Source organism: Scylla paramamosain, chromosome 41, assembly GCF_035594125.1.
Source record: "Scylla paramamosain isolate STU-SP2022 chromosome 41, ASM3559412v1, whole genome shotgun sequence".
Lineage (NCBI taxonomy): Eukaryota > Metazoa > Arthropoda > Malacostraca > Decapoda > Portunidae > Scylla > Scylla paramamosain.
In genome coordinates, this window is record NC_087191.1 from 1,134,468 (window position 1) to 1,156,399 (window position 21,932).

The following is a 21,932-nucleotide window of genomic DNA, read 5'->3' on the forward strand; positions in this document are numbered from 1 at the left end:
CTTCATAAAATTAAGGAGCCCTCTCTCCACGTATCAGCGACATCTGGAAAATTCCATCCTCATCCCGGCAACGGAAAAGATATCGCTCCCGCAGCTCCACAAGACTGGGACACTCCACTAGAAAGTGTCGCACTTTAAGGGGAACTAAGCAGTCATCACAAAATGGTTGATTTTCCCGGGACATGAGGTAACCATGAGTGAGACATGTGTGACCCGTCTGGAGACTGGCCAGTGCAATCTGAGTGGCGCTCATGCACGTGGAAAGTTACAGAAGTTATCTCACCTATCTTAGTGGTGGCAACCAAATCCTCCCACCTGCCCTGCCAACTGGCAAGAACTGGAGTATAAGTCATGAAAGGAAATGGAGTTGGAAGGAGCAACCTGAATTGCCGCCTCTTTAGCCTTCTCATTTCCCTGAACTCCAACATGTGCAGGGACCCAGTAAAATGCGACATAGTAGCCTCTACGCTGCAAAAGGTATAGCAACTCAAGAATCGATAAAACAAGTCAGTGAAGGGAAGAAGAGCTAAAATATTGAATAGCAGAAAGACCACTGCGAGAATCGCTAAAAATTGTAAAAGATGACATGGGAAGAGTTAAAATAATTCTTAGATCTAAAGTAATGGCAGACGTAAAAACGGAGGCAACACCGGGAAAGCTACCCTCCATAGAATGAAGGAAAGATAACACCAAATCCGACTCCATCTTCGGATTTTGAACCGTCCATGAATCAAGGGATGGAGTCGGAATGTGTGGAATAGTGTTCCAAGAAACGGATTTCATAGAACGGTAATATTCGCAAGTTCTTATTAGAGATAGCAGAGCCGTAGACAAAAATATCTGGGAATTACCAGTAACCAATTGTAGGATATCTACAGGAACGGAGGGTACATTTAATGCCGCCATACCAAATGCAACCCTAACACCAAAAGGTTTACGCAAACTCCGATGAGACACATATAAACGGGGACGTAAATCACAGGAAACAGCCACACAAGGAACAGAGTCGGGAAGACGTTGAACACGATACCAGCAATTCAATATTATAGACTGGACGCAAGTCAAGCGGGAGGACACCAGCATCCACCAGTAAGCTAGGGATTGGGGTTGAGCGCAATGCACCAGTTGTGAAGCAAACACCGGCATGCTGCACTGATTCCAATACACGAATCCGAGCCTCAGTATTAAAGGATTAAATTTCACAACCATACTAAATCTTTGAAAGAATAAGATTTCGGTGCAAGAGAAGGAGGGTTTGTTTATTAACTCCCCAAGAGGTATGAGCCAAGCCCCTAAAAAGTGACAGCGCCTTCGTACAGGCTGCCTTAGTATAACGAAAGTGAAGTACCCAAGTCTGTCAAATACAAGTCCCAGGAAACGAGTTTCCTCCGCACAAAAGATTCTTCCATCATAGATATAGATTTGGATCAGAGTGAACACCACGGAGGCGGCAGAAATGTATGGCCACAGTCTTCGAAGCTGAGAAACGAAATCCCTGAGTTGCCTCCCAATGAGAAATCCTATTAGATGCAAACTGCAATTTTCTCTCAATCAAAGGCATCCGCGCCACAGAAAAAGAGATCAACAAGTCGTCGACGTATAAGCTACCACGAATTGCTTCAAAGGCGGCACGCTTTTCTTGAACAGCGGCTGTACAATCCGCATTCCACTATGGAACAAGACGTTTAGGAAACCGGCCAGAGGTCTTAGGGATGGAATGAATACCAGCGGAATGCAAGACATCAGTAAAGTATGTTGTAGCCTCATCATTTTTTCCTATCTCATCCACTGAGCAGGCAGGCGTACTGAGTTTTGTGAATAACTGCCAATCCGTCTTATCTACACCCCACCATGAAGGACAATGGCTGTGATATAGAATCAGCTGACTCTAATCATACTCGGAAGTGATCGCTTCCATATAAATCAAGCTCATTCCTTTCAATAGGAACACTGGTAGGCGGATACAGACTGCACAATGTATATAAACGACTTATGAAAACCTTAACAGCAATAACCTGCAGCGGCGAGTGAACTTCTAGGTGGATAAAAGGAATGTCTTTCCTAACAAAGATGGGAGTGCCACCATGGAGGCCCTGACCAGGAATTGGAATGGAGAAGAAAGCACGATATCCAGGAGGACTAAAGTGAGTGGAGTCTTCGAGCATTGCCTTTTGTAAACAAATGCAAACAGCAGAAAACCTAGAGATCAACACCGTTCCTCCCAGGAGACACATAAACCGCAATAATTCCACTGCAGAATCTTGAATTTTACTATTTTGAGGGATTTTTAGGGAAGCCCCAGAGAGAAGCTTCTCTTTGCCAACCTTACTCGGCCGGCGAGGCTTATCTGATCCTACATTACTTGTAGGCGCAGAAACCTAAGATAGTGTAACTGGTGTGGGGATAGCTACCCACACACGAGTCTCTGAAACTCCTGTAGACCCAAGGAGGAGAATTCCTTGACAAAGACGTATCTGTATCGGTCTTGGAGAAGGACTTATTTGCATGACGGGCGGAGAAACTCTCTGTACCATATCAGAATTCAATGAATTACGTTGATTACTTCTGGCTTAGGGACATCTAACGCTCCCACAGGAGAGTTGAATTGAGTCTTAGGGACTCAATTCAGACCCCCGAGAACGTTTCTGGTAGGACTGAACGGGATGCATGGGAGAATTGTCAGTATGTGGCTGTGGCAGCTTAAAAGTCTTGAAAGTTGTTCGTGGTTGGGAATCCATGGGGATGTGGACTTTGACAATATGTACTTTAGTACGAGGAGTCTGTGATGTAGCTGGTGAAGATGCAATGGAAGGCTTTGCTGAAGATGTAGTAAAGGGCTTGGTTGAAGATGCAGAGGTGACACTTTTCAAAAGACAAAAACCTGTTGCAGACAGTAACTGAAGCAGCGACATTCTCAAAGGAACGGTAAAAGAAAGGCGGGAAGGTGTTGCAGTCTTATTACCTGTGGTAGAGGTAGAAAAACTAGAATGGACGGAGGAGGTGTATGTATTTGCCCCTCCATCTTTCTGTCTAAAAAGTTCCTTCCTGGCACTACCAAGACTAATGAATTAAGAATTAGCCAGCTGAAGTATGTCTTGTTCAAGGCTGTACCTCTTACATTGTTGAGAGAGCAGTGGATGAGCTTCCCTGGAGAAGGAGCAATAAGGGTCTGATTCGTATTCAGGAGTAGGGTGGGAGTCAAGCAAGGGCAGAGAAGGGCCGCACCGAGGAGACTTGTACAGTTGTTCCTCCTATGACCGAACTCGGAACACCAGTAACACTGCAATGGACGATCGATGAAAGCCTTTACTTGGAGGAAGAGAGGACCGATCTTAAGCGACCGTAGGTGTACAAGAGTGAAGGTTTTTAATATTTTTCCATTCTCACTGGTAATTTCATGGATGATTACCCATTACATGATAGTTTAAGTCCAGAAGCCGTCTTATTTTTCTCAGGTACGTATTAAGCGTAGTGGATTTTTTAAATTACTAAATTGATATTTAAAAAATACACTTCTGTATGGAAATTTAATCTTTAAGGCTCTACTGGGCAGTAAATGGAAGTTTAAAGTCTGGGGAACAAAAGTACTAGGGTGATTTGCAATGAAATGCTCCTGTGATTTTATATGAATTTATTCATGCAAACAACAAAAATTTGGCAACTTAAAGTAATAATAATGTAATAATAAATTCACAATTAATCCTCCCATAAGCAAAATAAAAATTCGTTTTGCAAAATTGAAGAGTAACCTTTACTCTTTTAAACAAGAGCAAAAAGAACAAAAACGGTCCATAAATAAAGAAGAAGTACACAAAAATAGAACAAAAACTTGAATTTTACAGGACGGAGGATTTAAAGTTTCCGCACGCCATTTTTAAAACGCCCTGGCCTCGTAGTCCCCCCTATCTTTCTCTTTAACCCTGTTTTCTTTGGCCTTTAACTCCTTTTCACGTAATTTGTCCATTCTCACAAGGGCAGACTGCTGAATATGAGTGGAAGGCTCCCCAAGTGATGGAAGGACAAAACCATCCTGGTAGCCAACATTGTAGTCAATGACAGCTTGGGCAGCAGCGAAGTCCAAAATGTTCTTGTTTGCATTCTTGTATTTAGAACAATATCGCCATACTCTTGAATGCGAATGCGTCGTGGCATTGTGGAATAGAGAATAATAAGACAGAACTCCGTGATAACTGCGACCACCTGGACTGATATACTCACTCTCTGACTGTCTGTTGGACACTGAGTCTGTACAAAGGCTCATTGGCTCACGTGTGGTTGTCTGGTGGTAGGAAAAGATGCCAGCAACCTCCAGACACATAGTTTATCAGCCAAAAACCAAAATTTTTTGATTAATTTTGGGTTTTTGGCAATGTAAACAAGGAGTAGGGATTTAAAAGGGTTGCCAGATATTGCCAATATTTCATCTATTATAATTTTTGTAGGAAAAACTAAACGAATTCCAGTTATAACACTTGGTGAGAGTGAAGTCACCTACATAGTGACGCTAGCCATAGGTTTTCCTAAAATACGTTAATGTACCAGATTTTTTCGATTTTTCGCCTCCTACGGTCCCTTAACATGGTCAGGGAGAAAAGAGCCATAGGTGAACATTATCATATTACCATTGCGTTTAATCTTGGCCACTCGTTGAACATTATCTGGACATAATTGAAGGATGTCATCTTCTGAGTGTTCGTACAGGTCATGGTTGTAAATACGTCCTTTACAGTAACTGAATGTTCGGTGTGGCTTGATAGATTCAAAGATTCCATCAGAAGGGCATGATATATGGAGGAGCATCATCGCCTGTGTTAAATCTTTAGCTCGGATCACGACACCTTTGGCATATTTCTTGATGTTATTTGTAGGGAGTACTCCAGTCTCCCTTTCTAGATACTTGGCAGCGTGAATAAAGTTTCCTCGACCTTCCCTATGTAAGGTCTGGGAGCTTGTTCTTCAACATCATCAAAGACATTAGGACAATAATCATTCTCGCTGTCAGCTGCATTGCTTGGTCGAATGACCTCAGCAATTCATTGCCTCAAGAGCGGCTTTGGCAGCAACGTCTGATGCAAATGTCACATAACATCGATTAGAGAGACAATCACCATCATATTTGAGACGGATACGGAGAACTGTTCCAAAAGGCTTGAAAACTGAGTGAATAGCACGGTATGACATGGAAGCATAGACATTAATGATCAATGAGAGTGTCAAGACAAGACTCAAACACTGACTCAAGTCGTCTTTCACCTTGGAAAACAACAACAGAGGGAGTACGAGCTCTTTTCTGCATAACTCTATCACGAGCAGAGGTTGACGTCTCGAGGGACCTGAGGAGTTTTTATATTTATCCATATGGATACTATAAAAATAAATTGGCTCCAGGGACCAAGGGAGACCGCCCACTGGGATAACGGAGGGAGCGAACGCTAGTTGCTGTGAACGTCCCCCTGGAGACTTCTCGTTTTAAAAAGTGGCCCCTCGAAAATTTGTCCACAACGTGTGAACTTCCCCTCCACAACTCATCCCAGTACAGACACCCAACCATCCAACACAGGACGTGGCCCCTCTGGTGAGTGGCACCGTTGGCCCGTACTGGTAGTCTAACTCTAGGAACCATTTAGTCTGGTCCCTCTCTGGCGACCTTGCTAGCGTGGGTAGCCCTCTCCCCCCACTAAAGAAGGGTGGGGCAGGAGCCGAAGCCCCCTCTAGCCTCGCTCGCCAACTCGTAGAGAAGCACACCTACCACGACAAGGCGGTTCTCACTAGGGGGATGATGGATTCGAAGATCCTATCAGAAGGGCAAGGCAGATGGAGAAGGACCATCGCCTGCGTTAAATCTTTAGCGCTGATCAAGACACCTTTATCGTTATTCTTGATATTATTTGAAGGGAGATGACTCCAATCTCTCTTTCCAGATACTTGACAGCCGGGATAAAGGTGCCTCGATCTTTCCTATAATATGCTACAAACCAGTAGGGTATAGGTGGGTGGCGAGCTTTAGGGACACATTTCTCAGCATCATCAAAGATATTAGGACAATAATCTTTCTCGCTGTCAACTAAAATGCTTGATCGAATGACTTCAGCAATTTAAGTTGTTGTCTCCAAGACGCAGAGAATTTTTATTGCCTCAAGAGCAGCTTTGGTAGCAACGTCTGATGTGAATGTCACATAACATCTATTAGAAAGACAATCGCCGTCATATTTGAGATGGATACGGAGAACGGTTCCGAAGATCTTGAAAACTGAGTGACCCAGAAGGTCTTCTACCATGGGAAACAGGAGCAGGGGGGAGTGCGAGCTCTTTCCTGCACATTGTCATCACAAAGGGTGACGTCTTGAAGGCCTGGTCGACCGCCCCTCGAGGACCAACGGAATTTTCATTTTTACCCAGGAGGATATCATAAAAATAAAATGGCGCCAGGGGCCTACCGGGATTATGAAGGGAGAGAGCGCTGGACGCCGCGGATGGGGTACCTCGTCCCCATGGGGGTCACTCGTCTTAAAAAATGGCTCTTCATGATTCGAAAGTTTGTCCACGACGGAGCTAAGACGAATAAGTAATTTGCTTGCTGTCCTGTTTGCCGCATCAGTGAATGAGTGTGCAAGTTTAAGATAGCAGAGAGAGAGAGAGAGAGAGAGAGAGAGAGAGAGAGAGAGAGAGAGAGAGAGAGAGAGAGAGAGAGAGATTCACGACTTGGCAAGGATTCTGGGTGCCTATCTGTCAACATGGCAGAGCGGACCGAGGCGACGCCACACTCGCCCCGGTCATGCCAGGTACTCTTCCCATGGCGGCGCTGGTGATAGGATACTTGTGTGTGACGTGTGGTTGATTCTGAAGTGCATTTACAGTGTTGGGTTTATGCTGTGCATTGAGGAGAGGAGTGTGGTTATATTGTGAACCAGCGCCGTCTGAGCTATGGGTAGCAGTCAAGGGCTTAGGTGATGATAGGCGGGAGGTGTGAAGAAGTGTGTGGCTGTGGACGTGGACGTGTGTGAGCAAGCTGCTATGAAGATATCGGTGTTGCTTCTGTGTTGGTGAATGGTGGATGGCAAACAGTGAATTAGGTGGCGTTGGAGAATGAACGAATTGTGATGGGAGCAAGTGATATGTGTAAGTGGGCAGTCGTGTTGCGTATTGGGGATGTGGAGGTACTGGTGTGTGAGTGGGGCGATTGCATTGAAAGTTGTGACGGATATTGTGGTGGTGGTCATCTGATGGGTTCAACATTTCTTCTATTTCTCTTGTAAATATATGTAAGTATTATACTCCTGATTGGCATACTGAAGTTAACTGGATGAAGGGAGCGCAACACATTTCTAATTGTTCCTCATTTTTCAAGGTGACGCTAGTGACAAGGGTGGAACTTACCATTGTTATCTAGCAATTTTCACTTTGTTAACAAGGCTTGCTATTTGGGGAACTAACCCCATTAGTTGGGGTATGAGATAAGGTAGACTCCAGAGTTTGGTACAACAGTTTATGGGGTTGTGACAGGTAGTAATGACCACAGTGACCAAAAATAGTACACCTGGTGTTGTTGTCTTCGTAACCCAATGACCCAGATACCTGGCATTGTTTATGTGCCCAAGACATTGCCCAACTGACCTTTGTGTAGTTTGTTATGTGCCCAAGGCACTGACCCCACTGACACATACCTGGCTTTACTTGTTATGTGCCCAAGACACATATATATCTGGCGTTGTTTGTGATATTCCCAAGAGGCAACAGACCCAGTGGTCTGTTGCCTCTTCCGCACTGGTTTTCCGGTTAGCAGTGATACAACGAACGACATGTAGCAGCTCTTAGAATCTAGATTATTGAGTGAATGGTATCCTTTACGATTTATGTATGAATATTAATTTTCGCTAGGTAATATTATTGCAATATGTTCACCATCTATTGTCCCAATAATTACATTGAAAAAATTACCTTTCGTTTATTTATTTATTTTTTCAAGAAGTGGGTTAGTGGGAACTATCTTAGCGGAATTATATTACAAGGAATTGGAGGCCACTTGGATCAGTAGACAGCAATAACAATATTATGGGAGGTCAGGATGGGAAGTGAATGGATATTTATGCAGCTGATCGCGGTTAAAATTTCGTAAGAAATGTTATATTTCTTCTTTTCAATTACATACATGTCCTATATGCTATTATAAAATCGTGGTTAGGGCATGGCATGAATTTTTTTTTTCTTCAAGATAAAGTCCTTCCTGAGCTTTCTCTCTTTCCTACCTCATTCCAGAACAAAGTTATTTATAAAATTTAAGTTACAGTTTGGCGTTGCCTTGGCAGAGAGGTGACATTTTGCATCACATAAGAGTGCCACGGGGTGTCGGACTATTCGAGATGGGACGGCAAGCCATGGATGCTAATTCCACTCATATACAAGTAACCTCGCTCATTAGGAAAGCACACTTGGCAAGTTGACTATCAATATTCTGGTCAAAAATAGCTATGAAAATATGGTTTATTTATAATGTTGATACAGGTGTATCATCTTTCAACAGATAGCAGCGACAGCAACGGAAGTGTTGGTCTTGGTGGCGAGTGACAACCCAAACTTCCTTAGCATTTTTTTCGAGTTGTCTCTGCGGAGCCGCTTCTTGGTGTGGACGACTCGGCTTCTTGTGTTTACACGACTGCAGGCTCGGAGAGTTCAACACTTACACGAGACCTTGTCCATGACCAACTCCTTGCTGCTTACACCAGCAATTAACAATAAAAGGTACGATCGTGCCTCTCTGTCTCTCCCTGTCTTTCTTGTAATGTAATCTCTCTCTCTCTCTCTCTCTCTCTCTCTCTCTCTCTCTCTCTCTCTCTCTCTCTCTCTCTCTCTCTCTGCCTGAAACCTCGATTTCCACTGAAATATACTAAAAGTGTGTGTGTAGGGTAGTTGTGGTATACACCCAACAATAAAATAAAGTGGTGTGGTAAATAGCTGGGTGACAAGAAATCGGTGGAGATTCCAGATGGTTTGTCTAAGAACCTCCACAATCGAGTTCTGGCTGACTTTGCCGCCAGAACAGAAGTGACATATAACTCCCACTCCCATAGCTCTCCCACAACTCAGGAATCACCGGTTAAGAAATCTGTCTGTGAAACAGTACATTGCCCCTTCTTCAATGTTTAATTCGTGTTGCAGTTGGGCTGCTTCACTTTTTTTTGTTTTTATATAGGAGGGACACCGGCCAAGGGCAAAAAAAAAAAAAAAAAAAAAAAAAAAAAAAAAAAAACCCACCGAGATGCCGGTCCTGAATAGGGACCGAAGTGGTGGTCAAAAATTGAAGGGTAAGTGTCTTGAAACTTCCCTCTTGTAGAAGCTCAAGTCATAGGAAGGTGGAAATACAGAAGCAGGAAGGGAATTCCAGAGTTTACCAGAGGAGGGGATAAATGACTGGGAATAATGGTTAACTCTTGCATTAGAGAGGTGGACAGAATAGGGGTGAAAGAAAGAAGAAAGTCTTGTGCAGCGAGGCCACAGGAGGAAGGGAGGCATGCAGTTAGCAAGATCAGAAGAGCAGTTAGTATAAAAATAGTGGTAGAAGACAGCATGAGCTGCAACACTGCAGCGATGAGAAAGAGGCTGAAGACAGTTTGAGGAGAAGAGTTGAGACGAAATCTTTTAATTCCACCCTGTCTAAAAGAGCGGTATGAGTGGAACCTCCCCAGACATATGAAGCATACTCCATACATGGACAGATAAGGCCCTTGTACACAGCAGCTGTGGGGGGTGAGAAAAATAAATAAATAAAGGAGGGAAAGAAGAAAAAGCAAAGTTATTGGAGATGTTTTTCGCTAGATGCTAGAAATCACGAGGGAATTAGATCTTAAAAGATTTTGACATTCTATTAATGAAGGAGTTTTTCACTGGTTGTAGAACAGATTTGGCATTGTTCCGGCCAGAAAGCAGAAAGAGCATGAGATTCTGGTGATGGAAGGCTTAAGTACGTTTTGTGGCCCTCCTCTCTGTCATGTATAGCACAATAATAGGCTGTGTTAATCCAAGGTTGGAAGGTTTAGATTGAGAAAAAGAGTGAGGAATGTACGCCTCCATGCCAGACACGATCATCTTTGTTATGCACTCGGCCCACAGAGACGGATCTCTGTCACGGAAGCAGTAGTCATTCCAAGGTAAATAATTAAAATACCTCCTCAGGCCCCTCTCAACTAACAGAGGCAAAATGCCAGAGGCACCTCTGCTTAGGGGGATCCTGAGGAGGGATTGGAGTGATAAGACAGAATAAAAATATGAGATTGTGATCGGAGGAGCCCAATGGAGAAGCATAAGCAGGATTAAAGGTTAGGAAAAGGTCAAGAATGTTGGGGGTATCTCCAAGACTGTCAGGAATACTGGTAGCATGTTGCAGCAGTTGCTCTAGGTCATGGCAGATAGCAAAGTTGAAGGCTAGTTCACCAGGATGGTCAGTGAAGGGAGAAGAAAGCCAAAGCTGGTGGTGAACATAGAAGTCTCCAAGAATGGAGAACTCCGCAAAACCTTTAGAGGGCAGGCTGTGACTGCCCCCTTGTATTGTGAGACACAAAAAGAAACGTTCAATGAGGTCACAGCTGGGTTTAATGATAAGCTCATAGCACCCCCTGATCCAGTGCTTTAGACCTCACTGGAATTACTTATCGTTTTGGCAGGCGACTACTGCCTCCTTCCTGCCTTATTGCTTAAAATGTAATTTCCTGCCCTGCTTTGTTTGTGTTAGTGCCTTAATACCTGAAAAAATGTACTGTTCTGCATATTGAAATTATTTTGCTAGCATGATATGAGTTCAGTAGCGTATCAGATATGCAAGTAGTCATGTGGTTTTAATATTTAATTTCAGCATACTTTTATCATGACTTTCTGACCTCAACTCTTCTCACAAGTAACTAATGGTTATATTTCTTTTAAACAGCAGTGTGTTTGTGCTTAATTTTGTAAATATTCTTTAATCTGCCCCCCCCCCAAAAAAAAAAGAAAAATAAATAAGTAAATAAAAAAAAAATACAAAAAAAAAAAATAAAATCCTGCTAAGTATTGACTATTTTATTAGCCTGATTGGTATATATATATATATATATATATATATATATATATATATATATATATATATATATATATATATATATATATATATATATATATATATATATATATATATATATATATATATATATTTTTTTTTATAGTAAAATACAGAGGATGGAGTAATTTAGGTGGTACAGACTATGAAACATAATAATCGTTTCAATTAGATACGTTTTTTGCTATATAATCTTTTCGGCCTAGGTGGTAGCACTGTTCGGTCTCGAAGCTTTACTGAAGACTTCCTTAAATATTTATATTTCTTGGTCAGAGACTGGTCAGGCATGGAGGAGGGTACACGCCCTAATACAGGAAGGGGAGGGGGACAAATGAGAGATCAGGAAGTTTTCTTAGGGTCAGATTTTCCAGCCAAACCGCTGTAAGGAGACCAGACGCTGTTATTTCACCCAAAAAGCGCGCTCACTGAGGCAGATCCTCCATAGGTGCGAATAATTCTTAAAGCTAAAATAATGGGTAATATACAGCGAGATAATATAATGAAGAAAGTAAGAATTATTAAAGAGAAAAGTTAATAAGAGAGAGAGAGAGAGAGAGAGAGAGAGAGAGAGAGAGAGAGAGAGAGAGAGAGAGAGAGAGAGAGAGAGAGAGAGAGAGAGAGAGAGAGAGAGAGAGAGAGAGCAGGCTAGGGTAAGCACACCAGATGTATTTTAAGAGTGGCCGCTTGCTGCCACTAATTTACCATAAGAGTTTCCGTGCCCAGACACTCATTTTAAGATAAATTTACGGAATTTCCCTTTGTTCAGTCAGTTTGAGTCTCATATAGTTCAGAGCAGAAGAGTTGCCCTTGACAAAGAAACAATCAGTATTCATCTAGCCCCCCTTGTTTGTTCAGAAGAACAATCGGAACGGGTTCCGGAACCGATTTCGCTGGTAATCGGTAGAGCGCGGCTGGTGAATACCGAAGTCTCGGAATCGCCAGCGGGGTGCTTCGCGGTTACTACGGTGCAGCGGTTCCGAAACCAGTTCCGTGGGGAATCAGTAGAGCGCGGCTGAATGATTACAGAGTACCGGCTCCCGGTGCCGAGAGACCGAGGCTCTGGGATGGATACTGAAAGGGTGCACCATTTAGTTGATGTTTACTCTTATCTCACACAGGGTTCAATCAATAATAAACATGCTTGAGTTCATATCAACTCACATATTCAGTGGAATGTCTGGTGCAGAAGTGTTTCATGTCTGATATAATTCCATTGCATTTCAGCTTGTCTTTACAGACTTTTGCATACAATGCATCAGACAGCGTGTGCTCTAAATAATTCCACACTGGAGCTGATCTAGTTCTCTTTGATGTCATTTTGTTAAACTGACTAGGTTTAAGTGTGATAAATACCGCAAGTTTATATATAATATCGATATGTGCATCTTTAATGCGCTGCATTTGAAAAATCCTTGGTGTTTGAAAAAGTGTTGCATTATACTTTGGGACAAGAAGGATTACAGAACAATCAACATATTAGATATTTTATATATCTATGCAGATAAGGTTTTTATTTACTCATGAGGACAAAAGTCATAGCCCCCTTTCGTTTGGCAGTCTTAACTCTTATGATATGTCATCAGGAGTGCGCTAATATATAAGTTATTATGTCAGGTATCTACCAATCAAAGTACAAAAAAAGATTACACTTATGGGAACACTAAATAGGTGCCTCATATTGGCTAACATGAACAAAATATTTTCATATTATTTACGCAATTTCTTTAAATACTAGACACAGGGACACATGAATATTTGATTGTATTACACTACTTCGTTCATTGGTACATACCATTTGCAAAACTTCCTAAATAATATTAATGATTACATACATATTTTAAACACTACATAATTGATGTAAGCGTATCTGCCATCAGTACTTGTTTGGAACCGTTAAGGTGGAACCGGCTCCAAGACTTGGAGCCTTAAGTTGCCTTAAGGGGAATAAGTGATTCATTACCGGCCGTACGCCCTGGCCTATCTATATATATATATATAATAGGAATCTCCATAGAAGTCTGCCAGGAACGGTAGTTGTGTATACTACGCAATGTACCCAGGAAAGTAATTCCTTTGCTGCGTGTGTGCATGCTGAGTTTTGTGCACAATGATCGGTGACTGACCCTTCTGTGTGTTCGTGGGCACTCTTTCGTAGTTGTTTCATGTGTCTTTTGTTAATAATCCTGTTTGTTTTAAATGATACTGATGCAGTACAGTAGCAGAGGACCTAAGTAATTAGCTGTGTAGTTAACTTTACTCCCCCTCCAGGTCCTGACAAGGCCTGTCGCCCAGGAGGCGGTAGACAATACTACTTGGCTTGAGGCTATAACACTCTGTTGGGCAGTGGAAGGACTGTCATGGTGGGTGGAAGACCAACAGGGTATTATACCTCGATCATGTGTGTTATTGTGTGTTAACTGCTTTTTTTTCTAGACATGGTAGTCGATTCTTCTGCAGCTTGGTGGAGGGGCTGGGGATTGTGGTCGTAACAGAAATTGGCGACCTCACCAGGATAGCTGGGAGCTTCGTCGCCACGTGGGAAAGACAGTTTATCGTTTGTTTGATTGTTTCATGTGTGCTCACATTTAGTGTAAATCATGGAGGGCAGGGCTGGTAGCAGGGATGACTCACGAACCGAGTCCCCTCAGATACCCTCTGCTGGGTATCTGTCTGCTTTGCTTGGTGTCTATCTCGTCGATTTTTTTTATGGGTGCAGGTTGGTGGCGATCTGTCAGGAGTTCACCCACTTGATGATGGTGTGCCGCAAGGAAGTATACCTAATATCACCCGTTTCGCTGTAGCTATAAACAGTGTCATTGGTGTACTTCCGAAAGGAATTCGTGAGATCCACAAGTCATTGACATATAAATGTCAATGACTTGTCATTGACATATAAATGTCAATGACTTGTCGATCATTTTCTGCGGTGCGGATGCCTTTGATTGAGAGGAAACTGCAGTTAGCAATTAATGGGATTTCTCATTGGGCGGCAACTCGAGGATTTCGTTTCTCAGCTTCGCAGACTGTGGCCATACGTTTTAGCCGCCTCTGTAGTGTTTATTCTAACCTTATCTATACCTGTATGATTGAAGAATCTTTTGTGTGGAGGAAACTAGTTTTCTGAGAGTTGTATTTGACAGACGCCTGGCTTGGGTACTTCACCTTTGTTATGTTAAGACAGCATATATGAAGGCGCTGTCACTCCTTAGGGTCCTGGGTTATTTGGGGAACTAATAAACAAACCCTCCTTTTGCACCGAACTCCCATTCCTTCAAAGTTGGAGTATGGTTGTGAGGTTTATTCCTCTGCTACTGAGGCTCGGTTTCGTGTGTTGGACTCGGTGCACCATGCCGGTGATCGCTTGTCAACTGGTGCATTCCGCTCATCCCCAATCCTTAGCTTACTGGTGGATGCTGGTGTCCTTCCACTGGACTTGCTTCCAGTCTATATTATTGAGATGCTGGTATCGTGTTCAATATCTTACAAACTCTGTTCCTTGTGTGGCCGTCTTCGTGATTCATATTCCCGTTTATATGTCTCACAAAAGTTTCCCTAAAACTTTTGGTGTTAGTATGGCGGCATTAAATGTACCCTCCGTTTCTGAGACTCCCTGTAGATATCCTAGAGTTAATTACCGGCAGTTCCCAGGTCCGTCTGTCCATTTGATCATCCTATCCGAATCTGTCTACAAGGCGATGGCATCCGATTAATTAGGTCAGAATTGGATACCATCGCCTTGCAGACAGATTTGGATAGGATGAACAAATGGACATGCAGATGGCAAATGCAGTTTAATATCTACAAATGCATTGTACTTAGAGTAGGTACAGAAAACCCACACAACAGATACACACAAAAAAAACAAAAAACAACGAAGCTGTGGTAGGTTCAGGATACGAAAAAGATTTAGTAGTTAAAGTTAGCTCTAAGAAAGCAATGCATAGAGGCCAGAAACAAGACAAACAGGGTATTAGGATTAATTTTTAGGAGTGTTCAAAGTAGAATTCCCAGAGTAATATTAATGTTGTATTTGACGCTGGTCAGACCTCATCTAGACTACACTATTAAATTCTGGTCCCCATATTACAGGGAGGATATAGGTCTATTAGAATCAGTACAGAAGGAAATTAATAAAAGGGTACAGGGGATGAAGAGTATTCCTTACGAAGCGAGACAGGAGCTGTTAAATTTACATTCTTTAGAGAGAGACATAGGTTAAGAGAGGACCTGCTAGAAATCTCTAAGTAGTTTAAGGGTTGTAATGGGGACATAAGCAAAATTCTTAGGATCAGTAACTAGGATAGAACAGGAAATAAAGGGTTCAAACTTGAAAAACTTGAAACTTTAGAAAAAAAAAAAAAAGAGATAGGAAGGAATTGGTTCTTAAATAGAGCGGTAGATGAATGGAACGGACTCAGTAATAAAGTTGTTAGGACTGAGTCATTAGGGTCTTTAGGGGAAGATTAGACGGATTTATGGATGGGGATAATAGGTGGAAACAAGTAAGTATATTTCATACAGGGACTGCCACGTAAAGGCCTGATCGCTTTACATCTTATGATATTTCTGTCTGCGGCTCTGCTATCCCTAATAAGAAATTATTACCGGAGTGAGTCCTGTGCATTATTCTTGGAACACTTTTCCACATATTCCAACTGCCTTAATGTAACGAAGGTGAGGTACCCAAGTCAGGCGTCTGTCAAATACGATTCCCTGGAAACTAGTTTCCTCCACACAAGAGAATCTTCAATCATATAGATATAGATAAGGTTAGGATAAACGCTACGGAGGCAGCAAAAATGTATGGCCACAGTCTGCGAAGTTGAGAAACGAAATCCCCGAGTTGCCACCCAATGAGAAATCCCATTAATTGCTAACTGCAGTTTCCTTTCAATCAAAGGCATAAAAAGGCATAAAAAGGCAAAAGTCATCAATATTTATATGTTGATGACATGTCGACCTCACGAACTCCTTCCGGAAGTACACCAATGACAGTTTATAGCTACAGCGAAATGGGTGATACTAGGTTTACTTCCTTGTGGGACACCGTCATCAAGTGGGCAAACTCCTGACAGATCGCCACCAATCTGCATCCGTAAAAAAACAACGAGATAGAAACTGTTGTATAAAAATAAGGAGTCGGTCACAGAGACCAAACTCGAAAAGACTAAGTAAAATGCCATGATGCTAGGCTGTCGTAAGCTTTCTCTCTAAAAAAAAATAAAGAAAGAAAATGAATAAAAAAATAAAATAAACTGACATTGTGTTGCTTATTAGCTAATGCCTCTGAAATAGAAGATTCCAGATACAATAAATACATAAATAGTAGTTGTAGATCGCATTTTCCAGAAACCATACTGAACAGGAGACAAGTAATTGCCTTCCTTCAAGTACCGAGCCTGATAGTCACCATTTTTTCCAGCAACTTACAAATACACTACCTTGAATAAATGGGGCGATAATTGGTCGATAGCTGATCTTTTCCAGGCTTTGGATTGGGAATAATTACAGCACCACCCCAAGATGGAAAATCACCGGTATTCCAAATAAAAATGATAAAAGTTGAGTAAAAACGTAAAAGCTTCATCGGACATGTGGCGCAAATAGTAATATGGGATTTCATCAGGAACCGTGGATGAATCATGGCACTGGGACAAATCCATGCGTAGCTCAGACCGAGAAAATGGGACACTATAAAGCAAAATTAACGCCAGCAGATTCCAATGTCGACGATGAAGTGCCATAGGTGCTGTTGGACACTTGCAAAGTACTCAGCAAGCAGCTCGGAAACTGTCTTTGGGTCTGCCACTTGTCCCAGTCATGGGATAAAACAGATGGGGGAAGTGCAGAATACTTACCAGGTATTTTGCGGACTCAGGTCTGTCTGTCCATTCGTTCATCCTATCCAAATCTGCCTGCAAGGCGATGGCATCCGATTAATTAGGTTAGAATTGGATGCCATCGCCTTGCAGGCAAATTTGGATAGGATAAACGAATGGACAGACAGATGGGAAATGCAGTTTAATATCACAAATGCATTGTACTTCGAGTAGGTAGAGGAAACCCACACAGTAGATACACAACAAACAACGAAGCTCTGGTAGGTTCAGGATACGAAAAAGATTTAATAGTTATAGTTAGCTCTAAGAAAGCAATCCAGAGAAACCAGAAACAGGCCAAATAGGGTATTAGGATTAATTTTTAGGAGTGTTAAAAGTGGAAGTCCCAAAGTAAAGTTATATTTGGCGTTGATCAGACCTCATCTAGATTACGCTATGCAATTCTGGTCCCCATATTACAGGAAGGATATAGGTCTATTAAAATCAGTACAACAGGGAATCAATAAAAGGATACAGGGGATGAAGAGTATTTCCTTACGAAGCAAGATTGGAGCTGTTAAATTTACATTCTTTAGAGAGAACATAAGAACATAAGAACATAAGAAATAAGGGAAGCTGCAAGAAGCGACCAGGCTTACACGTGGCAGTCCCTGTATGAAACACTCCTACCTATTTCCATCTGTTATCCCCATCCATAAACTTGTCTAATCTTCTCTTAAAGCTCTCTAGTGTCCTAGCACTAACTACATGATTACTGAGTCCGTTCCACTCATGTACCACTCTATTTGAGAACCAATTTTTTCCTATCTCCTTCCTAAACCTAAATTTTTCAAGCTTGAACCCGTTATTTCTTGTTCTACCCTGGTTGCTGATCCTAAGAATTTTGCTTACATCTCCCTTGTTATAACCCTTATAGCACTTAAAGACTTCTATCAGGTCCCCTCTTAACCTACGTCTCTCTAGAGAATGTAAATTTAACCGCTTCAACCTCGCTTCGTAAGGAATACTCCTCATCCCCTGTATCCTTTTAGTCATTCTCCTCTGTACTGATTCTAATAGACCTATATCTTTCCTGTAATGTGGGGACCAGAACTGCACAGCGTAGTCTAGATGAGGTCTGACCAGCGCCAAGTATAACTTTAATATTACTTCCGGCCTTCTACTTTTAACACTCCTAAAAATGAATCCTACTACCCTATTTGCCTTGTTTCTGGCTTCTATGCATTGTTTCCCTAGACGGAGTTCAGAGCTAACTATAACTCCTAAATCTTTCTCGTACCCTGTACCTACCAGAGTTTGGGTGTTTAATGTGTACCTATTGTGTGGGTTTCCTCTACCTACGCTAAGCACTATGCATTTATTGATATTAAATTGCATTTGCCATCTATCCGTCCATTCATTCATTCTATCTAGGTCTGTCTGCAAGGCGATGGCATCCGCTTCTGACCTAATTAATCTACCTATCTTTGTGTCATCCGCAAATTTACTAACATCGCTACTAATTCCACTATCCAAGTCATTGATATATATTAGAAATAACATTGGCCCTAATACTGATCCCTGTGGCACCCCACTAATGACATGACCCCACTCGGATTTCGAGCCGTTTATTAGCACTCTCTGTCGCCTGTTACCAAGCCATGACCCTATCCAACCTAACACCTTCCCATCTATCCCGTGCGCCCTAACCTTTCTCAGGAGCCTTTGATGGGGCACCTTGTCGAATGCTTTACTAAAGTCCAGATATAAGATATCATAACTATCACCATTATCTACTGCCTCGTACACCTTACTGTAAAAACTTAACAAGTTTGTCAGGCAAGACTTCCCATTCGTGAAGCCATGCTGTGACTGATTTATCAAGTTATGTTTGTCTAAATGTTCCCTAATGTTCCTGGCTATTATTGACTCTAACATTTTCCCTACAACTGAAGTTAAGCTGACAGGTCTATAATTAGACGCTAAAGTTTTATCCCCTTTCTTAAAGATGGGTACTACATTAGCCTGCCTCCACATTACTGGTACCTCACCCGACTCCAGTGATTTCCTAAAGACAGAAACTAACGGCTCACAAATAATCTTTTTACATTCCTTCAGTACTCTGGGATATATTTCATCAGGTCCTGGTGACTTGAACTTTTTTAGCCTATCTATCTCCTGCTCCACTATCTCCCTAGTTATGGAAATATCCGTCAGCTTCTCATACTCATCTGCTCTAAACACCTGTTCACTATCTGGCATATCCTGCATGTTTTCCTGAGTGAAGACAGTTAAAAAATAATCATTCAGAAGTTTACTAATCTCCTCCCCAGAACTAACCAGCTCCCCATCTGCTGCCTTTAATGGACCTACAGTATCCTTATTTTTCGTCCTGTATACCTGATAAAATCCCTGGGGTCCGTCTTCGCCTGGCTGGCTACCTTTAATTCATAATTGTCCTTAGCTTTCCTCGTTAACTTCCTGACTGTTCTAACTAATTCATTATACTGTGTCCTTAAAACTTCCTCACCTGCCCTTAATCTCTTATATATACTTCTCTTACGCCCTATATTATGCTTTAACCTAGCAGTCATCCATTTAGGGTCATTTTTTTGTGATCTTATTGTTTTATACGGGATATTTGCTAACTGACCTGTATGAACTTTACGAAATATTTATACAATTCATCTACATTTACTTCACCTAATCCCCTCATCTCGTTCCCTACCATCCTCTCCCCTCCCTCATCAACTCGCCTCGACCTTACCTCTCTCATTTCAGCATGACCTGACATTCCAACATACACCTATCTCCCCCCTTCCTCTTTCCTCCTCCCTTCTGGAGCCTCACCTCACCTCCCTCATCCTGCCTTATCTCTCTGAACTCCGTCCCTGACCTGACCTCACCCTGCATCCTTTGCCAGTCCACTCCTTGGAGGTACCTTTTTAATTCTTCAAAATCTGCTCTCCTAAAGTCAGGTATTTTACTAGTGTTTTTATTTCTAACAGTTTCTTCCCATTCTAGATTGTACCTAATTTCCCTATGGTCACTGTTACCTAGCTGTCCTCCAACCTCTACCTGTGTGACTGCTTCCTCCCTGTTAGTAGGAATTAAATCTAGAATATTATTCCCCCTTGTGGGTTCTACGACTACCTGTTTTAAAAAATTATCCTGAATTACCTTAAGGAATTCCTCTGCTTCCTTGTTACCCACAATCAGACTCCAGTCGATATTCCTAAAATTAAAATCTCCTACCACACATACCTGACTGTACCTGCCTGCTCTATTTAATTCCTGCCACAGTGAGGTGTTAATTTCCTCTGTACTGGTCGGTGGTCTGTAAACTACCCCTAGTACTACTGACTGCGATCCTTCTTTAATATCTACCCATATCGACTCTGCTTTGCTATCTGTTTTAATTCTATTGTTCATACAGCACTGTAATGTGTCCCTAACGTATAACGCGACACCTCCTCCTCTCCTGTTTTCTCTATCTTTATAGAACATTGTATACCCATCTATCTTAACCTCTGGATTAAATACTTTTCCTGACATATCTAACGAAGTTTCAGTTAAAGCAATGATATCAAATTTCTCTACACTCGCTATTCCTCTAAGCAAGTCTATTTTATTCAGAATACTACTACAATTTGTGTAGTAAACACTTAAGCTATTTCTCACCATCCCTAAGCTAGCTTCCTTTCTAGATTTAACTAATTTGCCCCTCGCCTTCTCCTCACAGCCCCTTCTTCCCTCCCGACTAACGAAAAAAGTGCTGGAGTGCAGTTACCTCCCGCTCGAGTGTTTCGGCCAAAACACGAACACCCTGGCGTGACAAATGCACTCCATCCCTGGCGTACAAGGTGTCCCTGCCATAGAAAAGGTCCCAGTTGTCGATGAACGTCCATCCATTACTCCTACTATGATTCGCGAGCCTGCGATTCACTGTAATAGCCCTGGACAGCCACTCAGCACCAACTCCCCTCCTCGGCAAGACACCACATACCACGGGGATCCCACCCTTGTCCCTAATCCTGTCCAAAGCCTGTCGAAACCTCCTGATAAGCTCTTCACTCCTGACCTTACCAAGGTCATTCCCTCCCGCACTGAGAAAAACAATGGGCTTGGTCCCATCTTTTTCCAAGCACGTGTCTAGCCTATCAGCTACCTTCCCTATCCCGGCCCCCGGCAAACACACCCTCGACCTACGCTTCCTATCCCTAGCACAGAACGCACTATCCAAGTGCCTAACCTGACTATCACCAAACACAAGCACTCTACCTTGGGGCAGGGTAACTGCATCTGCCCCCTCCTTCTTGCCTCCTCCAGCCCTGTCCACCTCCTTCTCCTTCCCCTCCTCCAGCACATTGAAGGGATTCTTCGTCTCCACGGAAGGTGCCCTGAGCACCTTCACCCTCTTGGCTCCCCTGCACACAACCGACCACTGCTCCTCCGTCGCCTTACTAGGTAAGGTGACAGTGGGGCACGACCCTCCCACAGGTGCTGAGATCCTCTCATAGAACTCAGCCTGCAGGTCTGAGATCCTCTCACGAAACTCAGCCTGCACCTCCGAGATCCTTCGATGGAACTCAGCCTCCACCTCTAAGACCTTCGCAACGAAGGCCTCGAGAACAGGAGAACTAACACAACCTGTCGACTCAGCAACACAAGGCGCCATGTCTACACTAGCCAGCTATATTAGCGTCAGGTCACTGCTCACTAAACACGTCCGTTCACTAGGAACCCTGACCTGAGAGACATAGGCTAAAACCTGAGAGGAACTGATAGAAATACCTAAGTGGTATAAGGGTTGCAAATGGGATGTAAGCAAAATTCTTAGGATCAGTAACTAGGATAGAACAAGAAATACCGTGTTCAAACTTGAAAAGTTTTTGTTAAAAAAAGAGATAGGAAGGAATTGGTTCTCAAATAGAGTGGTAGATAAATGGAATGGACTCAGTAATCAAGTTGTTAGTGCTGAGTCATTAGGGGGCTTTAAGACATCCATTAGACAGACTTATGGATGG

At 42.5% G+C, this 21,932-nt stretch overlaps 1 long non-coding RNA gene across 1 annotated transcript in view; it reads left to right on the forward strand.

Moving 5' to 3' along the window:
• The window catches only part of LOC135093122 (uncharacterized), a 53,537-nt gene that overhangs the window by 11,204 nt on the left and 20,401 nt on the right, over positions 1–21,932 (forward strand). Inside the window, exon 3 of the long non-coding RNA XR_010263215.1 lies at positions 8,307–8,739. This is a non-coding gene — a long non-coding RNA (uncharacterized LOC135093122). The remainder of the gene's footprint in view (positions 1–8,306; positions 8,740–21,932) is intronic.